Consider the following 23,732-nt stretch of genomic DNA (forward strand, 5'->3'; position numbering starts at 1 on the left):
AGTCTTAGGAAGAGGGCCCACAATATCCACCAACACACGGGTGAATGGCACCTCAAAAGGAGGAATGGGAACTAGAGGTGCAACCTTTTCGGTCTGATTACACTTCCCCAGAACTTGACAGGTGTGACAAGACTTACAATACCAGGAAACATCCCTGAAGATACCTGGCCAGTAGAAGTGTTTCAAAATGCGTGCCACAGTCTTCCTCACTCCAAGGTGTCCTGCCAAACTGGAATCATGAGCCACTCTAATGATATCCTGCCTACAAACACGAGGGATGACAACTTGATGTACAACCTCCCATTCACAGTCGGCTGATGCTGTTGGGGGTCTCCACTTCCTCATAAGTACTCCTGACTTAACATAATAACAAGTAGAAGCACCGGCTGACTCTTCTTCACTGTAAGCAGAGTTAGCTAGACCTTTCAACTCAGGGTCAGCAACCTGCAACTCAATCAACTCTTGACGGGACAAATTATCAACACTACGGGGTACTGCCTCATCTGGTGAGTGGTCCAAATTAGCAAGAAAAGTGTCAGCTAGGATAACATCATCATCATCATTATCCTCTAAATCACCAGTAACTTTAGACTTAGCCCTAGTGACAGCACATGCAGGGAACACATCAAGGACATCACAATCCTGGGTCGCAGCCACTGGCTCACTAGACAACTGAGGAGCTGGACACACTTGACTTCCACCAATATCATTTCCAAGTAAGAAAGTTACACCTGACATTGGGAGTGTCTCAACCAACCCAACCATAACGGAACCATTAACAAAACCAGAATCTAAATTCACTCTGCACAGAGGGACAGAGAAGTAATTATTCCCTACACCTTGTAAGATTACAGTTTCATCAGAGGAATTAACATTAGAGCCTAGAACACTGGTCAGCATAAGGGATTGGCAAGCACCTGTATCACGATATATTTTAACTGATTTCCTGTCATTATTGTCCAGAGGACTGACAAAATCATCAGACAGGAAATTAGCACATGAACTCTTGAGAGTGTCACCCACGTTACTGCTCAAAAGAGGAGCTCCATCATGAGAATTTAAGTTACCCCTCAAAGCAGGTTCAGTTAACTCAGTTAAAGAATTCTGGGAACTCTCAAGGGTGGACACTAGACCAATTGACTGAATATTTAAAGACTCCTTTTTGTTCACATCACGCTGTCTCCTGAAACATTTCTCCGTAGTATGACCAAGCTTATTACAATAAGTACATTTACTTTTCTGAAATCTAGAGGTGAAGCTGGTATTTACTTCCTGAGAAACATCATCTTTATTCTCTTTCCTGTTACCTGTACTCTGAGTAGAGGCAACGTACTTACTCTCAGCTTTCCTTTTTTCTCTAGAATATCTCTTGTGAGTGAGAACATATTCATCAGCTAAAACTGCAGCATCAGACAAATTATCTATTCTTCTTTCATCAAGATATAGGCTTACATCATTATTAACACACCTTTTGAAGTCCTCCAGCAAAATCATCTGCTTAAATTTACCAAAATCAGAATCAACATTCTTAGAATTTAACCACTGCTCTAACAGATCTTCTTTGATTTTTGCATACTCAACATGGGATTGCTTATCTTGCTTGTAAGTTGTCCTAAATTTTATTCTATAGGCTTCAGGAACAAGCTCATAGGCCTTAAGAATCAAGCTCTTAACTACATCATAATTATCAGATTGATCCTGAGGCAAAGATGCATAAGTTACTTGAGCTTTACCGGTGAGAACAGTTTGAAGGAGTACTGGCCAATACTTTTTGGGCCAATTAAAACCTGTAGCTACCCTCTCAAACAACTGAAAATACTTTGTTAAATCAGATTCATTAAAACGAGGGACAAGTTTAACATTTTTAGCCACATCAAAATCATCAGAGCTAGATGATCCAGTTCCACCTTGTTTCATGCGATACTCATGGTCTGCCTGAATCCTAGCAAGTTCAATTTGTGCCTGTATCTGTGCCTCCTGAATACGAGCCTGAGACTCCGCCTCCTTAGCCTGAGACTCAGCCTCCTTAGCACGTGCTTGAAATTCAGCCTCCTTAACACGAGCCTCCTGCAGGGCTAGCTGTAACTTAGCTAATTCAATCTGCGTTTGCTCATTTGGAGGAGTTACATTAAACAAGCTTTAATTGATCATGCCAACAATTTGATCTTTAGAATGATGAGAGTGAACTGCAATTCCCAATTGTTGAGCAACAAGCTTAAGTTCATTCTTTGTTCTGTTTTCTACATCACACACTGTTTGCACATTTGACAAAAAATCTTTGGCTTCATCATGTGTAGTAATAGTAGACATCATGAATAAATCACAGTCACAAAATATCAAGCAATATCCTTATGATAATATCCTGAATATCCTGATAAGAGGTCGCCAAATTTAGGTTACGGAACAGAGAAAGATAATGTACACCTTAAGTGAGAATACTAAAAAATCACTACTGTCCCGTAAAGTTCCAGGTTCAAAACAAAAGAGTTAGGTAAATTTACAAGTTAAAGTTTAATGCTCAAACTAACAACAAAACATTCAGGACTCATAAGGATAATGTAATGGCAAAAAACAGGTTAAATACATGGTTAACTGCAATAGCCTCTATTTACACGAAATTAGCATGAGTAAATTTATCTAAGTAAGCCCTGTTAAAATGAGATACCAGATAATACTCAGTGAATGCCAGATATATTATTACAGATACAAAATATTATTAATGATGGCTGACAATAAGAACCTTTTCATAAATCACAAAAACCTTACTAGGCCTAAGAATTAACCTTATGCTACACAATCAATCAATCAATCATTTCCTGTGGCACCCTCGGGGATGCATAGGGCCTCGATGAACTCACACCACCACATCCTATCTTGTGCTAACTCCTCAAGATCTCCCCAACACTCATCTCCAGCTTCCCGTCTCATTGTCCTCACCCACGTCTCTTTTGGCCTTCCTCTACCTCTCCTACCAAGTGCCACCCACCCTGGTGTACCTCGTACTATTCCCTGTCTCCTATACACATGTCCTAGCCACTTCCATCGTGAGAACCTAACATATTCATCGACCGGCTGCACTCCCGTTATTTCTCTAATTCTACTATTTGGTATCCTTTCCCACCACTTAACTCCTAATATTCTTCTAAGTGCTTTGTTTTCAAACACCAAGAATTTATTTTCCATAGTCACTGTGCTGTACCAAGACTCGTGTCCATAAATTAAGATACTCCTAACCATTACCTTATAAAGTTTGATTTTTGTATGCACAGAAAAATTGTTATTATTCCAAATATTTTTAAGCATTCCCATTGCCTGATTAGCCTTCTTTAACCTTTCCTCGAATTCAAAGTTCAAAGAACCATCCTTGGCTAAATAAGTACCTAAATATTTAAACCTATCGACTTGCTTTACAACCATACCTCCAATTACACATTCCTGCGCATTTTCCATATTCATATTGATTATTTCAGTTTTTCCACAATTAATAATCAAACCCACCTTGCGACCTTCACTCACCAAACAGTCCAACACTCTCTGCATCTCTTCTGGCCCATCACAAATCAAAACTATATCATCTGCATAATCTAAATCCAAAAGTTTCCTGTTCTCTCCCCAAAGTATACCTGCACCGGTTTCTGTTCCAACGCGTTTTATAATGTAATCAATGACCAATATAAATAGTAAAGGCGATAGAACACCACCTTGAATTACTCCGGACTTGACTTCAAACGAATCACTCAGACAACCATCAACCATCACTTTACAAAATGTGTCCTCATGCATGTTCATAATGACCCTCACAAACTCCTCTGGTATTCCATAATGTCTCATGATCTTCCCCATAGTCTCTCTCGAAACACTATCAAAAGCCTTTTCAAAATCAACAAAACAAAGACTTAACGGTACTCTCATTTCATTAACTTGCTGCATCAAATGCCTAACTATAAAGATCTGATCATTGCAACCACGTCCCTTTCTAAAACCAGCCTGTTCATCCCTCAGAATACCCTCAACCACCGGCTCCAACCTATTTAACAACACTCTACTGAAAACTTTCAAAGCTATCGGTGACAAAGAGATTCCCCTCCAATTACCACATTCACTCAGGTCTCCCTTCTTCGGAACTTTAACAATTACACCATTCTTCCAAACTGATGGTAGTAACCCCGTCACCCATATCTTATTGAATAGCTTGGTCAAGATCATTATTAATCTATCCCCCTCCACTTTAAACATTTCCGGAAATAAACCATCCTCCCCTGGTGCCTTATTATTCTTTAACTGTTTTACTGCTTTCTCCACTTCTGCAAGCCTCAACTCTCCTTTTTCTATATTTAAATCTTCCTGAGCAGACGGTATATCCTCTTCTGGTGGTATTGGTCTATTAAGAACTGTCTCAAAATGCTCTTTCCATCTATTTTTAATATCTCCATCTTTGGTCAATAAATTTCCTTCCCTGTCTCTAACTGGTATTTCCTTGCGTTTACCTGCATTACCACTCAGTTCTCTAATCGATTCATATGCTATTCTTTGACTCTGTCCATCATTTTTGTTTATTAAGATTTCAGTCTCTGCAACCTTTTCATCCACACATCTTCTTTTATCTCTCCTAGCTAACCTTCTTACTTCTGAATTCAAACTCCAGTACGCAGCTCTTGCTAATTCAATCTCTTGTTCATCAACGCATTGCATCTCACTCCTCAATTTAGCCTCACCTCTCTTTTTTATCATATCCCACGTTTCCTCTGATATCCATTTCTTTCTCCTGAATCTATGTCTCCTTCCAATCGTACATTCAGCAGTCTCATGCAAAACTTTGTTCACATCCTCCCACATCTCATCTACACTTCTCTCCCCCTCTTCCAACGTTTCCAACACCAAAAACCTATTTCTGCATTCTAATCTGAATTCCTCCTTTTCTTCTCCTTCCCTTCTAAGCTTAACAATATCGTATCTACCAACACCAGATTTTTCCTTCTTCTGATTTTTAAGTTTAAACCTTATTTTTGCAATGCTGAGTTGATGGTCACTACCAATATCCGCTCCCCGTTTAACATGAACATCTAGCAGAGAACTTCTATGCCTCCTACTGATAGCGATGTGATCAGTCTGATCAATCTGATGCTACACAGTACAAGAAAAAATGCAACAACAGTTATACTCAAATTACACACAGCTGCTAGATGGCTGGAGACTTCCTGAGCACTCACAATAACAACTGTACAGGGGAGGATAGAGATGTGAACAAAATGAGGAGCAGATCTAAGTGGCAATAATGCAGAGACTGAGCTCATTATATAGGTGCCAGCAGAGCTTGATACAACTTGTAAGAAGGACGCGCAAATGAAGCCATAGGGAACAAAGAGCTGACAATCCTCCTCTGAACAACAGAAAGGACGACTTACTCTACTATAACGGTAGAAGGGGGGACTGAGGCAGAACACGCTCGTGATCAAACATGCAGCATACTGTGCGTTAAAATTACACAAAGGATGATGAAATCATAGGCTATGTAACAATATATATATATATATATATATATATATATATATATATATATATATATATATATATATATATATATATATATATATTCGTTTATGAGTTTATAGAATTGCATTTATGAATTGCCTCGGGGACCTGATCAAATACTCTTGCAGGTCTTATGCGGCCCGGAGGCCGGACTTTTCTCATCCCTGCATTAATGTATACTCATGCAGATAAAGTCAAAGGAATTTATGTAAAAATTCGATATCATTGCAGAAATACACACTTTTCAATAATCTGTGAAGTTGTTTGATATACAGGGATTAAGATTGGGTAGAAAGACATGCTGCATCACTATCTACCGATTGCAAACTTTTTCCTTTCATTATTAATCGTTACTCTTAAAGTACTGAGGGAAGCATGACCAGCTTAACATTTTTTGCTAGTATTTCAAGGGTTTACAAAATCAGGAGACGGCCTGCATCCGTAGCTACTATATCTGAGGGTCTGTTTGGCAGATGTTCAGTTCCGCCACAGTCGCATACTACGGCATCCCAACTATCAAATTTATAACCAAGTTTCTATTTCAGTTTTAGGTACAGCCTCCTAAAGAAAGTATCGACTTCTTCCCTTATCGATACATTGTGACACAAAGGACGAAGCCTTCAAAACAATAACTGTACACACCTTGATAATGTATATATGTTGGCAGGCTTGCCATCTTAGTATGGGAAAGTTACCAGATAGTATTTACGAGTATTATTTAGTATTGCGTCATAGTGGCCATCTTTAATAGAGTAATATAGTATATCAGCTAAATATATCAGTAAGCTTAGTCCTGTTTCGCGAAGGGTGATATTCACGGCTCGTGATATTTGAGAGGTCTATGTGGTGACTCTAAAACCGTAAGTGCACTTGACACTGTCTCGCCTTACGTTTTAGAACTGTCTCCACTGAATTCATTCACTTCAGGTGGAACTAATATTGGTATTACAATAAATTACAATGTTATTATTTCATATGGTAATTTTATACACATTTCAGTGCTTTCAAAGTATGATTCGATCACTTCAATTTAATGTATATTGCATTCCAACAGTTCGACAGTAAATTCGGTTCATGCAAACGTAGGGACGTTATACTGTTACTTGGCATCCCAGCTGTTGGAACGGACGTCATCTAATGAGCATGAATCACCTGGGTTACAAAAAACGGTAGTGATTTTGCATATGGTATAAAAAATCTTAGATTGTTCTCCAGTGTAAGTGTATGTGTTATACTACATATATGGTGATTATCATGTGCACGAAAACAAAAGGGAAATGTACAGACCACTGTTAGAGATGCCAGCCTTGTCGAATCTACCTGTTGTGCGCATTTACAAAAACATCGGGTCTAGGGGAGCCAACACTTTTTTGAGACTATGCAGTTGCCTCAACTTACAGGTATTACAGGGAGAGGTGTGTTGGAGAGCTTAGTGACTCTAGTGTATTAGTTTACGTCTCTTATTATTTTCAAGCAACCCATTACAATAGACAGACCATTGTATATGAAAAGTAAATAAATACACTGGTGCCATGTAAAGTACCCAGCACACCACCTCCGAGTAGTACATATAAGCGTAACAGAGTGTACGGACGGAATGGAGCAGAGAAGACCTTGCCGGGTGAGCTCATGGCCGGCCCGAGAATAGAACTTAGGAATTTCTGGCTGCAGGCCAATAGTGCTTCCGACGACACAACCTCTTCCCCCAAGTATGCCAACTAAGAGAGAACAGGTGTGTCTAGACGGCGTTAACCCATTAGGTACGGTAATGTCTCTTTACAACTAATTATTACTACCCCCAGATGATTTTATGATGTTAATACTAAGATAATGCAATGGTGGACTTACTAGGTGGTGGCGACCATCATCCACTCACTCGATTAATGCTGCCTACTCCTCTCCCTTTTATTATTTTATTTTCTGTGTTTTCCTCCCTTCCTATTTTTCCCACTCATCCTGTAAGTTTTATTACTCTTCTTCTACTTCAAGTGGCTCTGTACTGAGTGGCAAGTCCATTGTTTTCCTGCAACTCATGAAACTATTTGCAGCGCTGATTAGTAACATATAAGAAAATTACGGGGCGATATTGAGGCATATTGTGATGCCCCTGTTAATTTGGTGGAGATACCCAAATGCGGCATCCACCCAGGAACCAAACCTCCACACTTCCCCGCACTGCAAGGGAACATTGGTTCACTACGCGAGTCAGGCAAGTAGGAGAGGTTGCTTGCCTGCGGTCGATGTTTCTGCTCGACCAGAGAAACCGGAGCCGCTGGACAACAATAACTTAAATCCTACAGTTCGAAACGTCTCTGCTAAGCTGAGTAACATCGTCTGAAGGTAGCAAACACAAAATGAAAAGTACCTCATTGGAGAGAAGTGTTTAAGTCTGGCGAGATACAAATAATCCTGACTCTTTTTTATTCTTTCTGCGTCAACGAAAATACTTCTTCTTGGCACCACGGTAATGACGAAAACTCGACTTGAATTTCGGACGCGTTCTTTAACCTGAGCTCAGAGAGACGAAGGCAATCCCTACCTTCCGGCGTTATTATTAACTCGTGATCCCATGTTTCATTTTCAACTGAACTACGTCGTCTCATGTAAGGGTAAAATAATGCATCACAGTTGACTGAATCATAAGGGAATTAATGGAGACAATATTGACACATACTCTTATTTTTCACCCAAAACTAAATACAACCATCGCCAGCCTAAATTTAAATGCAGAGGTGGCATGATTATGAGAAGATTAGGGACTGTAAGCCTTATGTTGCAAAGTGGAATGCAAACTCGCAATTTTTGGCAATCATTTACGGATCGCCTGTGGTAATTACGTACGGTCAGTCCGCAAACCATACCACAAAATGCAGTCAGCATATAGGAAGCCCAGATACGTTCCATCATTGTCAAGTACTTCAAAAATCATCGTCAAGATTTTGAGGTTTTTGCATCCCAATTCTCGATATCAAGTTAAAGCATACGACCATAGAGCAAAAGACGTATGAACAGAGACTGACGTCTTTACTTAGTTGGTGATTGCGTCATATGAAGTGGATTGCAGTAGGGGAGGGCGTAATGATAACAAAATATCGATACTTTCGATACCGGCTATTTAAGCTTAAATATCGCTACTGGTGCCTAGTTATCGGTATTTCGATTACTAAAGAAAAATGTTCCAGTTTGGCCATTTTTAAGAAATTAAATAATTTCAATATGCAGAGAAATAATTATTTAGTACGCTGGCAGGAGAAATTAAGTAATTTCAATATGCAGAGAAATAATTATTTAGTGCGCTGACAGGAGAAATTAAGTAATTTCAATATGCAGAGAAATAATTATTTAGTACGCTGAAAGGCAGGGATAATATTTTTGCATCTAGCACCCGGGTGTCTTTGTCTCCTGTCGTACCACGTCACCGGGCCGCCGGGGGTGTGACCGTACTATTTAAGTCAGTCACACCACTGACGTTGACCGGAGATCATTTTCACAGCAGTGCTGGCACCCCTAGGCTATATATTAAAAAAATAGCCCTGAGCAAAGGTCGTGGTATCGGTATCGATAATCGATACCGCTGATACTAGTAAAAAGTCATCGGTCATCGGTATCGCATCGATATGAAATAGCTGGCATCGCTCACCTCTAGATTGCAGTATTAAAGTATTTAATAATTGAGCTTTTTAAGTTAGGAGACTGCACACATCTTCGTATGCTCTATGTTCATAATATAGCTGTATATCTGGATGCTATGGAGTGCCCATTACAAGTGCTTCCTGGCGCGGAAGGGTGCTGCTGGGAATTCCGCATCACTGTAAATCCCCTGCTTCCAGTGGGGCCGGCCCTATAAGGATTATAGTGGCCCGCCTGCATCCGTCCGCGTCAGTACGCTTTTGGTGTGGGCCTGGTTTAATGATCGCATTATTTTTGAAAGGGGATGAAGTTGACGAGCCTCCTCTTTTTTTTCATTTTACGAAGCATGTAGTGGTATATGGAACACGTCTAACCTTTCTGTACTGTTCCTAGCTTCACTCTGTAATGTGAGATGCAGGCTTTTAGCAATTTAACAATTGTTTTTGTTGTACAGGGTGGCCTATGACGTTCCTCTTCTACTCCGCCGGGTGATTCCTTGTGTGTTGTAGGGTCGGTTCAGTCGGCGTTATGAGTACCTATTGGCATTACTTTGTTCTTTTCTAATCACACACACACACACACACACACACACACACACACACACACACACACACACACACCAGCTGAATGATGGGTTTCTAGTGAAGCGCTATTTATGAACCACTGATAAAAATAATAAATGACCATGTAAAATCAAAGGCTCACACTTCGGGCATTCAGTTTAAAAAATACGACTTTGAAACTCGACTATGCAGAGAGCCTTTGCATGGGGCAATAAGCTATAAACCTGATGTCAGCAGTATCGATATTGACAGCCTCCTATAAATATAATAAAGATAAATCGCACAGCTGGCCGAAATAAAAATAATGTAAGTAGTATTGGTATTATATTCATTTTACCTAAGTTGGCCTAAATCCATATCTTCATATTGAAAGCTGAGCTGTACCAGTACATTAACGCTAGACTATGATGACAGTCACGACGAAGTGTCATGGACGGCACGTAGAGCTTCAGCAGTGCCACTGAGCTTTGTGAAATAAGCCTCAAAAGGACAAAAGTCAGCACCGGGGTAGAGCGAAACGCGTATAGTTGTAGTAGTAGCTGTTGCTGTAGACTCAGGTTCATCTGAAATGTGAACCCAATGGACTGCTGACGTAAGTTGTCTTCTTCCTGCAGTCTGCCGTCTTCCTTTGATGGGATAAAGTGGGGATTGAGGGAAGTTAGTATACCCAGGCAACTCCACCGCCTAAGAATATCAGTGCCACCACATGAAGGCTTCCCTCTCCACGGACTTTTATATGACCATACCAATAGGAAGAAACAACTATATATAACCTTTTTGCTCTAGCTTGGCCTAAAGTTGCAATCTCCACCTTATGAATGTTGAGCTTTTAAAATAGATTAGCACTAAAATTTAATGCTTGTTGTAAAGAAATGCCTTGGAAAGGATGTAGATCTGTAGTTTTGTCTTTTTCCGCCACCGAACTACGTGAAATAAGCTGCAGACGACTAAAATCTTGGTAAAGTTAAAGAAAGTATAATAAGTGTTAGGGAAAGAGAGAAAAGAGAGTAGGGGAGCTCAGTAAATTATGCAACGATTAAGTGTTGAAGCAGTAACAAAGAGATTTAACAGCGAACAAATAAAAGAAATTGGGTGAACAAACACTGACAAACGAGAGAGAGAGAGAGAGAGAGAGAGAGAGAGAGAGAGAGAGAGAGAGAAAGAAAAGCACCACCCTAAGCAAGAAGTTAGCTGCGTGAAAAATGTGAGCTCTATTAAGTAAAAGAAAAATCATCTATCAGTAGCAAGTATAATATTAAAACACATCATCCTAAGTGTTAAAGATAATACAGTACGCTTCGTGTTTGGGAGGGGAGGAGGGGAGAGCTAAAGGGGGAAAGCTAAAAAACGAACGAGAATGGCAATAACCTGCGCTTCGATATTATGGCACTATTATATCCGGAAAGTAATTTGGGGCTGATGACGTGTTAGCTGCTGCCCGCATCTTATTGCGGAAGGGGAGGGAGGGTGGGGAGCTTTGGAAAATATGGTGACTAATATTGAGTACGGCCTTTGGTGAATTTGTGGGTGGGGAGCATTGGAAAATTTGGTGATTAATATTGAGTACGGCCTTTGGTGAATTTGTGAGTGTGTGTGTGTGTGTGTGTGTGTGTGTGTGTGTGTGTGTGTGTGTGTGAGAGAGAGAGAGAGAGAGAGAGAGAGAGAGAGACAGAGAGAGGGGCAAGTTGTGCCTCAAAAGATCTTACGGCCTATGCCTATAGGAGGTACTGTCAATGAAGATGTCAGGCACACGTTACAACTACAGTATACTAGTGAGGGAAACGTAAAGTTGAGTCTCTATCACCCATGAGAGAGAGAGAGAGAGAGAGAGAGAGAGAGAGAGAGAGAGAGAGAGAGAGAGAGAGAGAGAGAGAGAGAGAGAGGAAGTGCTGGATGCAGGGATATATTATGCCGAACGAACAAATGGAGTGTGGAGTAACTTAGTGGACTGAAATGCTTAAGGCAGATCTTTCCTGTGTTTAAATGCAAAATGCTTTGAAGTTGAAAGAATAAAGCTCAGTAGGCGTCATTACATAAAGGAGCTTATTTGACTTAGCAGGCGGTGACGAAGAGCCTACGTCTGGTGGCTCTGTGTACCCTGGGTGAAAGGAACCAATTGCTGTGTCCAACCGGGATCTAAACCTCCTCATATTTCCCTCCACGTCACTGAGGGAGGGACTTTGGTCCAATCTTGGTGAGGTGCTGTCTGCCAGATCATTAAGTGGAGCATATGCTGTACTGTACCTGTAGGATAGCCCCACAGAAATAGTTGCTTTCCTTCGGTCAACAGGTTTGCTCGGCTAAAAAGGCCTGGGTTAACTCCAAATGACAGGCATTAAAATTTACACGTTGCTCACTGTACATGGATATAAATACAGAAGTTGCTTTTTATCGAACCTTCATATATCAGCAACTACACTATCTAAACAATTCAGTAAAGACCAAAATATTCACCAATCCTTCGTCTCTCCACTGGAATTTTCATGTACCTAGGTGGATGCATTGTGGAGTGCTAAAGTGAAGAAGACAGGTCACTTTTGGAGGTGTGGTAAGGCTGCATTCAAATTAGTGCACAAACCGTGACTAGGGAGGGCCATCTGCACAGGACAGGGCAGCCCAGTCAGGGCAACACTAGCACCTCCATATTCCTCCCTTTGGCACTTGCACTTAATCCCTTCAATGCTTAAGTGGGCAGCTTGGCGGAAGTGAAGATGGCACGGACAGGCCGGGTGGGGTGGGAGGTGGCGGAAATGAGCGAATTGGATGAGGTGGAACTGGAAATAATCTTTCCATGGCACGTGGTGACTGCTTATGCCGACTGCCCACCTCTCCTATGCTTGTTTGATGCTGCGGTGACAAAAGAAACTGGCGGTCATTTCACTCTGTAGTGGGAAATGAAAAATTGCTATATCTATTAGCTGGGAATTCCCAAACACCCCATATCGGACGGCCAGTGCCGTCAGCAGCGATTTAGAGTTTGAACAACAACAATAACAACAACAACCTGACAGAATGGCATTAAACAGCCTTCTATATCACCACTTTCTAAGTTACTCGTTGACTACAGTGAAACTTTTTTTTTATTAAGCTACCGCACCACCAGACCAGTTCTACTGTATTCATCTTGGGAAAAGGAATTAGGGTTAATGAAGGCTACATCTAACTCCTCCGGTATGAACACTATTTCTTTAGCTTGGGAAAATCACCTGGAGGCAGCAAGGATAGAAATAAATCCTTGGGCTCATAGTATTAATCTTTGTCTGCTCTGAGTTTTCCTGAGCTGCATAAAATTGTGTAGCAAAGGTCAGTATAAAATGTTGCATTGTTAATTTACATTCATAGTTCATTTAGACCATGTTTAAACCTCTGGCTAGAAGTGGCTTTCTGCATCTAAGTAAAATTATTCCTCGTTAGGCACAGTAAAATGCAGTGTTGGTATTTTCACAGCCAGAGTTAATCAAGGTCAGAGAGAGAGAGAGAGAGAGAGAGAGAGAGAGAGAGAGAGAGAGAGAGAGAGAGACTAAAACTTAACAACCTCTGTCCCTTCTCAAGCGCGGATGTAATTAAAGCTTCGTAAGTCACAGCAAAGGATTGACCGTGTGAGTCTTGCTTACACAATGGCTTTTATTCTCGTCGGTTAAGGAACCTTCCTAACACCTCTTCCTTAGTGACTTGAATTTTTGGAAATGATTGATAAATATCCTTTTGTACGTTGTTTACGCAGAGCATGGCGATATGAGAAGGCCTTAATATAGAGAAAGATGTAACACAGAAGAGGACAGGTATGATAAGCATATTAAATCGCTGTTAGGGATCTTCCGTAACCATCAAGAGTAAGGGAATGGAGTTATGAAGTATATCGTGGATTAGTGGGCAACGTTCTGTTCTTTTGATGCATTGGCCCCGAGTCCAGGGTCTGAATCCAGGCTGTGGCGGACATTCAAAGTGGGTCCTGGTAAAATGTCCTTTCATGTGTTTACAAGTGTTCGCACCCTCTCCGCTATACCAGTGACATGCAGATTCAAAGGCCCGTCTTGGCATACAGTACATGAATAACACGCAAGAATATATTAACGGAATCAGAAATAAACCAATAGGGAAAATGTGTTATATCCATTTTCCTCTAGCTTGGCCTAGAACTGCCCTGTTTCCATCTCTCCATCTTGAATACTGAGGTGTAACAAGAGATTAACACAAGAATCTGGTGCCAGTCACGAAGGAGTGCCGTAGAAAAGACATAGAGCCTCAATGATGTTTTCTTATGTCCTTGACCTACTTGAAATAAGCTGCAAATGGGAAAAAAAAATCTAGGCCAATTTATAATATAAGTATAGTAACCTTCCTAACCGCACGAGATTACCACCCCTAACACACACAAGCATAGCTATGATAAAGTTCAATTTTCACATGCAATACTCTTAAAACAGATACTGCATCGTCATTCGTTCTTCCCCAGCATGGAGAAGAGAAAATTTTTGTTTCTGTGAGTAAGAATGAAAGTTGGACTACAAATGTGGGTAATTGTGTGCATGTATGCGCCAGTGCAAGATCGTGCAAGCAGAGTGAGAGAAGGGTTCTGGACAAACGTGGAAGTGTACATGGAAAAGTTCGAAAGGAATGAGAGAGTGTTTTTAATTGGTGATATGAATGGTAAAGTAGGGAATGTGAAGGTGGATGGAGTAGTTGGTGTGTGGGGTGTGCCTGCTGAGATAGATGAGAATGGCAGTGCTTCAGTGGACATTTGTGCCGGGAGGGGGTTGGTGATAGCCAATACCTTCTTCAAGCACAAAATGATCCACAGGTATACATGACGAGTGATGAGAAGAATGGGTGTTGAAGTGAATATAAGGAGAGCAATGATTGATTGCGTGTGTGTGGATGAAAGGATGTGAAAGTGTGTAATGGATGCAAGAGTATGTAGAGGTTGGGGGAGTGGACTTTCTGACTACCACCAGAATCAAGGTCCAAGTAAAGTGGAGAAATAGAAGAAGGGAAGAAAGGGAGGAAGGTGTAGATGCAAGGAGAGTGAAAAGGTTACAAGAGGATGAGAAACAGGCAGAAAATAAGAGAGAAGTGGAGGAACGATTGGGAAAATATGAATTGGAGCAGATAGGGGACGTGGAAGGTGTGTGGAAGATATTCACAGAAGATGTATGTGCAGCATGTGAGGTGGTGTGTGGGGTGAAGAGAAGACGAAAGGGAGTGCAAGGAAAACGATGGTGGAAAGAAGAGGTGAGACAGGCTGTGGCACAAAAGAAGAAAGCATATAATGAATGGATGAGAAATAGGGGCATGGAAGAAGTTGAGAGATGGAAGAGAGAGTCATATGTAGAAAGGAAGAGAGAGGTGAAAAGAATAGTAAGAGAGAGTAAGAAGAGAGTGGATGAGGAATTTGGAAGGAATTTGAGTGTAAAGTGGAGGGACTGTAGGAAAATGTTCTGGAAAGATGTAAAGAGAGTTAGACAGGGTGGCAGTTAGGTTAGTAGGGGAGTGAAAGATAAAAATGGTAGATTACTAGTGGAGAAGGGTGAAAAGTGAGCAGATGGAGAGAACACTTTAATGAATTGTTGAACATAGAGAATAAAAGTCATGCAAGTATAAGTGGCTGGGGAATGCCTGGGAGAAGGAGGGAGGTGAGAAGACAAGAAGAAATCAGTAGGATAGAAGTAGTGGAAGCAATAAAGAAAGTCATAATGGGGAAAGCCCCAGGAATTGATGGGGTGTGTGGTGAAATGCTGAAGCATGGGGGACCGGTAGGAGTAGAATGGATGTGGAAGATGTGCAAATTGGCCCAGGAGGAAAGTAAAGTCCCAGAGGATTGAAAGTCAGGTATAATTTTTCACTTGTACAAAGGAAAAGGGGAAAAAGAAGTGTGTGGTAATCATAGGGACATTTGTCTTCTTAGTGTAATACGAAAAGTAAATGGGGGGATACTTATTGACAGAGTTAGGGAAATAACAGAGGAATTAAGAATAATGAGGTTTTAGGAAGGGCAGATGTCGTGTAGATCAGATATTCATTCCTACATCTTTAGTGGAAAAGTTTTTAGAGAAGGGAAAGAAGTTGTATGCGGCCTTCATGGATTTGGAGAAAGCATATGACAGGGTGGATAGACAAAGGTTGTGCAAAGTATTAAGAATATAATTATGGAGTAGATGGGAAGTTGTTGAATGCTGTGAAGAGTATGTATGAGGGTGCTAAGGCTGCAGTGCATGTGGACAGCGAACTGAGTGACTTTTTCTATTTGAAGGTTGGGTTGAAACAGAGTTGTGTCATGTCTCCATGGTTGTTTACTCTGTACATGGATGGGGTTATTAAAGGGATACAAGGTAGGGCAGTAGATGTTGGAGTGGCCCTAATGAGAGAGGGCATGTTTGGAAATTCCCTGTACTGCTGTTTGCAGATGATACTGTGTTGTTAGGTGAAGACAAGGGGAGCTGCAAGGCTTGGTGGATGAGTTTGGGAGAGTGTGTAAGAAACGGAATCTAAAGGTGAATGTAGGGAAGAGTAAAGTTATTGTCTTCAAGAGAAGTGAAGTCAGTGAATGTACAGTGAGATTGGATGAGGAGGAAATGGAAAATGTGAGTGCGTTTAAGAACTTGGGATTGTGTGATTAGTAAGGATGGAAGTTTGGAGAGTGAAGTGCTTGAAAGGGTGCAACAAGGAAGAAAGGTTGCTGGTTCCTTGAAAGAAGTGATAAGAAACAGGGAAGTGAGCATGGAAGTGAAAAAGTTACTTCATGACTGTATTGTGATACCAACTCTAATGTATGGAAATGAAGCTTGGACCTTGTTGGAGGGACTGAAGTCAAGTGTGACAGCAATGGAAGTGAGTTATTTGAGAGAAGCATGTGGAGTCACATGGAGAGACAGATTGTCAATGAGGATGTGAAGGAGCGTTGTGGTGTGGATGTGGATGTGGATGTGCTAAGAAGCTTTAGGAGAAACACACTGAGGTGGTTTGGCCATGAGGAGAGGATGGAGAGTGAGAGACTGATAAGAAGAGTGTATTTGAGTGAGGTGGAGGGGGAGAGAGGAAGGGGGAGGCCTAGGATGAGATGGAGGGATGGAGTGGAGAGGTAAAGTATATAAGAGAGGGTGTGTGTGAGCTGGGATCAGGGCAATTAAATGGAGGGGGGCAGGGCGACGTGGAGGCGATTTGTTTGTGGCCACTCCTTATGGGATTAAGGCGTCTGGCAATAGATAGATAGATAGACCATTCCTCCCTAGGAGAATGTTTGCTCTTGCAGTGTAATTTATATTGACAATTCAGGGACATTCGAATACATAGAGGTGCGAGTGCTTGTCCGCATAAATCTGCGGGATTGACTAGTAGCCTTTGCATCACATGTTTTCAAATACCTTTATCTTTGTTTTCATGCCGTCAGTGAACCCACCATGGCAAATTCTGACCAAAAAGCCGAAAAAAAAATAATTTTCGTATATTTTCGCATGTGGCGATTTCCAGCAAAATCTCCCCGTCGCATCGTGCGCAATCGTCAAAATTCTTGTTTGGAATTTTTGTGACACTCCCTGAACTTACCCCGACCTAATGCAAGAAGAATTAGGTCAATATCTATTACCATTCTAGTGAAAGAAATGAACAAACGCACACACAGCGGACATATACATAGATAGCACTAGTTTATTAATCAGACTGAGAGTACTGTGATCTTTTAATGTACGGAAGCGAAGATTGGACATTGCTGGAAGGACACATATCAAAAGCGATAGCAGTGGAAATTAGTTATTTGAGAAGAGTATGTGGAATTACATGGAGAGACAGACAAGCAGCTAGGGAAGCGAAGGATCATTGTGGTGTTGATATGGATGTGATTGTAAGTGTAATGCTAAATGGTTTGAGATGATTTGTCCACGTGGGGAGGATGGGGAATAAGAGACTGACTAGAAGAGTGTATATGGGCGAGGTGGAAGGGGAGAGGAGGAGGGGGAGACCAAGGATGAGATGGAGGAATGTAGTGGAGAGACGTATGAGAGAGGGAGGTGTGAGTTGGAGAGAGGGCAGCCGAATGGCAGAGAATAAAGCGACGTGGAGGCGATTTGTTTGTAGCTGCCCTTTATAGGATTAAGGCATTGGTCTATAGATAGATAGATAGACCGTGGATTCAAGAGGCTCTCTAGTACATCTTCCTTAGCCATTTTTACTTTTTGTGGGTTACAAGAAACGCTTTAATATATTGAAACTAAAATGTGGTTCATGATATCAAGAAAACTCTTTAATGCCATGAGAAGTTTTAGGTAAAATAAATAGTCTTTAAGCAGTTAATATTTTAGGGAGAACTCACTAATCAATGGACGAATCGACTGAGGGAATTATTCATGGTCACTGATGTACGTATATTTTTGTTAAGCTAATTATCTTTATTTTGTAGCAGCGTTATCAGAAATCTGTCATCATTAGGTGTGCGGATGTAATATTTTTCATTGAAAGATACTACAGACACATGATGAAAATGGGCTTATTTTGAAGATACACTGAACACCATTTCAAAATGTATACCGTTTTTTCCCCTTTTCAATAAACCACGGCACTGTAAAACCAGGATGTAACTGTCCATAGTAATCAGTACAGACCACTTACTCTAATTTTATGTTATATCCCTCACATCCATTCATTGCTTACCTAACACTGGCTCATGGCAAATTATCACACACCAGGCTAATCATGCTAGCCGTCCCAGTTAGCAAATTAAGCTTACCAATTGAATGTACCACTTATTCTGATTATATGGTAGGCCCCGGACATCCATTAATTACCAACCAGATACTGGATATTGGGAAATTATGGCATACAAACATATAATTCTCGTCATTACTTCAGGGAATTAGGTATAATAATGAAGTATTGTAATGGCTGTCCGCAAATGGTTGAACGCATTCCATAAGGTTATAGCGAAATTCCTAAAAATAAACACCCATCCACCCATCGTCTAATCCTTTTTTGCCTCGTCAGAAGCATATGGGTCCTGGGCTAGGTTACACCGTTTCGACATGGAAGGTAAGAGTGGCCAGACTCACTTGCCTCTGAGTGACATTATGTGAGCAGTAAACCCCAGTCACCCCTAAGATGGAACCCCTACTGGCTCCATCCGTCTGGAATGCCTTAACGTACTTTCTTAAGGGTAAATTATAAACGATCATGGAAGAGTATAATTCTAGGATCAGCCAGCACGGATGTGAATGTTTTATATTTCATGTGGTTCTTCTGCCTCGTTAGTAGGAAAATTATGAGTACAGTACTGGAATGAATAAACATTTAAATTGATGATTACTTGCAATTTTACTTAAAACTTAAGTATTAGCTTCATTAGAGACTCGGAATACATCCAACCCATAATATGAATTTGGACCTCAAAATATCTCTTGTGTCACGGTTTGTATGGCAGAAGTTATTCATATTTTCAAGAGATTCGCACTGTCCTTTCTTTCTGTAGGTCCAAGCACTTTTTTTTTTTTTCAGACTGTAGGTATTTTATTTCGTTACCTTTGCCGGTGAAGTTATGTATTCCCGTGTCTGCCTTTGATGGTGTACACGATATTTTAAAAAGTTGCCGTTGAATTTCAGTGGAATCTGGTGGATATGTGGGCAGTGGGTCAAAGAAAGACTCGATTAGATTAATTTTTGAAATGGATCCGAACCCAAATGCAAGTATATATCATAAATTTTATTGGCATTGGCGAAGGTATGTGCTCTCTAGGATTTTGTTGTGGGACAAAATATGACCGTCGATTTGAATGACTATGTAAGACCGTGAAAGAGTTAGACTGGTAACAAAGAAGCATTACAGCAGTAAATAATAAATTATGTAGGTGTTGGCGTAGGTGTACGTCCCCAGAGTGCTTTCTGGTTTCTAATTTATTGCCTTATTCATTTTAGCATGGGTAAATTATATGGGTACGGCAAGATAACCGTATGAAAAGATGACCAGTTATTGCTGACCCCTGAGGTAGCAGTAATTATCATAATTTATAATTCATGTTTAAGAGAGTGCATTTAATCGGCTAGTTTAAATATTTAAAAAAATATGAAGGATTTGCTGCAAATGTTGCTGCTCCCCTTTACCAGTATTTTCACTCTTCTTTTTGGCTCACACACAGATGTGGCTAAAAACAGTGCTTGTCCACTCACTCAGTGAGTTATTGTACCATTTTATTTCTGCCAAAGAAAGTTAGCCTGTTTGTTGCTTCGTCCACAAGATATCTCAAAGACTTCCCGATGGATTTGAATGAAATTTTGTGAATGCGTGCGTCATGGGCCAAGGAAGAGATAATTAAATTTCGGTGGTGGTCTGAGTTGTCTGCACACACACCATAAAGCCAGCCAGAAGACAGGGCTTGTGTGCTGGGCAATCCCCAGGCCCTGTCTCCCCCCTTACTATTTTCTTTTTTAAGTCAGCCCACACTCCACTGACCGGGCTAATGAATGGCCCGGCCTGCACTATAGGTGCAGGAAATCTTTAACGAACGAACGATGAGTTGTCCGGTATAAGTGTTGGCGGAGGTTTGTGCACTGTGATGCTGTCTAGTAGTAAGATGTGGCCCAGGCCTAACGGGGCGTATGTTCAGAAAACGAAAATTTGACAATGACAGACTTCCACTTGAACTAGGTTTTAGGCAGGATGGAACCCATGATGGCCACTGGGAGGGAGGGCGGAGGTGAAGTTTCATCCAGCCCAAGTTTGAGGCTGGTTGGGGCTCCCCCGACCCCAGGGTGAGAGAGGCCTCGGAGAGGACAACGCCATATATATATATATATATATATATATATATATATATATATATATATATATATATATATATATATATATATATATATATATATTGTTACGGAGCAGAGAAAACTGTCCCGCAAAGTTCCAGGTTCAAAACAAAAGAGTTAGGTAAAATTACAAGTTAAAGTTTAATGCTCAAACTAACAACTAAACATTCAGTACTCATAAGGATAATGTAATGGCAAAAACAGGTTAAATATATGGTTAACTGCAATAGCCGCTATTAACACGAAATTAGCAAGAGTAAATTTATCTTAGTCAGCCCTGATAAAATGAGAAAACCGGATAAAGCTCAGTTCATCATCATCATCATTGCCAGACGCCATGTATCCCAGACGGGGTGGCCAATGGCTTAGAGTTAATAGTTTTACAGGGAGGGGCACTAATCCTCCACCAACCCTACTTGACACGTAGGGATGCCAACAGCATCTGGTGTTCCCAGGCGGTCACCCATCCAAGTACTAACCAGATCCAACGTTGCTTAACTTGGCTGATCGGACGGGAAGCGGTGTACTCAACGTGGTATGGCCGTTGGCAAAGCTCAGTTAATGCAAGATATATTATTACAGATACAAAATATTATTACTACTGGCTGACAGAAAAAACTTTACATTAATCACAAAAACCTCACCAGGCCTACGAATTAACACCTTATGCTATACAGTACAAAAAAAAAAATGTAATAACACTTATACTCAAATTACACAGCAGCTAGATGGTTGGAGACTTCCTGAGCACTCACAAAAATGATAACAGCTGTACAGGGGAGGACAGAGATGTGAACAAAATGAGGAGTAGATCTAAGTGGCAATTAATGCAGAGACTGAGCTCATTATATTGGGGCCGGCAGAGCTTGATACAACTTGTAAGAAGGACGCGCAAATGAAGCCATAGGGGACAAAGAGTTGACACTCCTGCTCTGAACAACAGAAAGAACGACTTACTCTACTATAAGGGAGGAGGGGGGAAGTGAGGTAGAACACGCACTATGGAAGCCACGAGGCGAATCGTGATCAAACATGCAGCATAGTGTACATTAGAATTATACAAAGGATGATGAAATCATAGGCTATGTAACAATATATATATATATATATATATATATATATATATATATATATATATATATATATATATATATATATATATATATATATATATATATATATATATATATATATATATATATATTCATTAGGAATACGTACAATTTCCACGGTAGTAGACCTCTGTCCGGACCAGGCTTCAGCCAGAGTGGTACCTCCGGGGATCGCCCCTCTCCCGTAACTAATTATTTCATCCCCTTTGCTTTATTGCAAGTGTGCGTGTGGCTATCATTGGCTTCCTTTGTCTTGTTATGAATGAATTTTGGTCATCCACTTTGGGACCACCTGCACGGGTAGATGAATGACAGTCTGGTGGCAGCCTCATTCAGGTGATGTCTAGCCTCCTGACAGGTTAACTGAAAAATTTGTCAGTGCTCTGCAGTACAGGCGTTTCCCTCGGCAAAATAAAATGTATAAAAGAAGAAAAAATTAGCAACAAAATCAGATTCTTCGTTCCTAATTTATACATTTCTCACTTGTCCAGAACAGGTCAGTGAATACTCCGGCGATGATAAGTATGTCTGAAGGCAAAGTTGTGCTAATTGTGCGGTATATGTGACGTGTGCTTGATTGCTGAACGCTGGGAAAGAGTGGGTATGCCGAAAATGATAGTGCCCTACAGGTAGTGAGAAGAGAATGTTTGACTGGAAAAGAAATAGTAGTAAGGTAGAGGTGCAAAAGCAGAAAAGTTATAATGAAAAGGAGAAACCAGGGTATGTTGAGATGATATGGTAGTATGGATGAAATGGGTGATGAGAAATTAGTACTATGTATGTAAAGATTGCAAGAAAAGGGAGTGAGATGAATGGGGAGGACAAGGTAAAGATGGAAGGATGGTGTGAAAATTGTTTCATCCTAGAGATTTGACTATCCAGGAGGGTTAAAAGCTTGTACAGAACAGAACAAATTGAAAGGATCTGATTATGGGGAGATAATATAGCCATCTATCAGTGATGGATAATGGATAAGATGTGAAGCAGTTGGGATAAATCATATATCAGTGGGGTGTGCATGTGGATGTCTTAAAATGCATTGCGCATACCATTACATAAGAGAGCTGATACTTTTAATCTGAATAAATATCGTTGCTTATTCTTGTCTTGGGGTGTCACCCTATTGGAGCGGATTATAATGATATATTTTGAAAAAAGTAGTCATCTTTTCTATCCTTATTACGCTAGATTATGCTTTGCCTTCATTATCTTTCTAATCCTTTAACTACTTATAGCTTGTACAGTACATCCTCCTTCCCATATCCCTGATCGTCTTGAGAGTGTTCCAGCATATTTTATCTTCTTCTGACAACTGATTTGTGCTTATTGCTCTTTTTTTTTTTATTCGTTTTCAAATTTCCTCAGTTAACATCTTATCTCAGTAACCTATAAAATTCTCGAGTAGGGCCTGCGAATAAAGCTGCATCTGTGGCGTTTTTGTCCTGAGAATAAAGGGGTCGTCAGGCAATACAGGTACACCACCAATTACTGGCATCGGATGGCCCGGCACCTCTTTTAATCCCGACCAAATTGTGTGAGGGCACTTGAAATTATAGCGCCCGCCAGACTAGCTTACAGGGCAGCCACAGATGGTGTTGATTGCAGTGCATACTCACTGGGGTTGCTTAGACTGCAGGCCTTGGTGGTGATTCGTGTATATTGTCTGATTCTTACTTTACTTACAGTTAACCCTGCCCGTGGCATGTAAGGTAGATGCATGTGTCAGTGGTGGTGTCAACTCTAAACACCAGTCTAAAGTCAAACCTCTTTGATTGTGGTTATCTGGTCTGCCTAACTACGACAATGATGAAACCCCTCAATAACCAAATAATTTAGTAAATAGGAATAAACATTATTTGGTTCAGTGCCCACAACTTCATACTCACTTTTTTGCCTGATACCTGAATAACAACCCATAAAAATGACTGAAGGAACTGGAACATCAATGCTCACACCGTTTCTGCTACTCTTGATCGTGAACCAGACGATCCATTTCTCTCATACTAATTTTCTCCTGACTAACTTTCATCCAGCACTGCTATCTTTCGATTAACCATTCTTAACCATCAGTTTCTGTTCTTGCGAATATGTCATGTCTCATCACAATTTTAGTTTT

The 23,732-nt window shown here is 40.7% G+C and overlaps 1 non-coding gene across 1 annotated transcript; it reads right to left on the reverse strand.

Annotated features, from left to right (window-relative positions):
• Positions 1-20,934: 20,934 nt before the first annotated feature.
• Positions 20,935-21,053, reverse strand: LOC145392617 (5S ribosomal RNA). The gene has a single exon (XR_013896049.1). It is a non-coding gene; the product is annotated as a 5S ribosomal RNA (ribosomal RNA).
• Positions 21,054-23,732: the final 2,679 nt, after the last annotated feature.

The sequence above is a fragment of the Coenobita brevimanus genome, chromosome 2 (genome assembly GCF_032717465.1).
Source record: "Coenobita brevimanus isolate Jiangsu-jjx chromosome 2, ASM3271746v2, whole genome shotgun sequence".
Classification (NCBI taxonomy): Eukaryota; Metazoa; Arthropoda; class Malacostraca; order Decapoda; family Coenobitidae; genus Coenobita; species Coenobita brevimanus.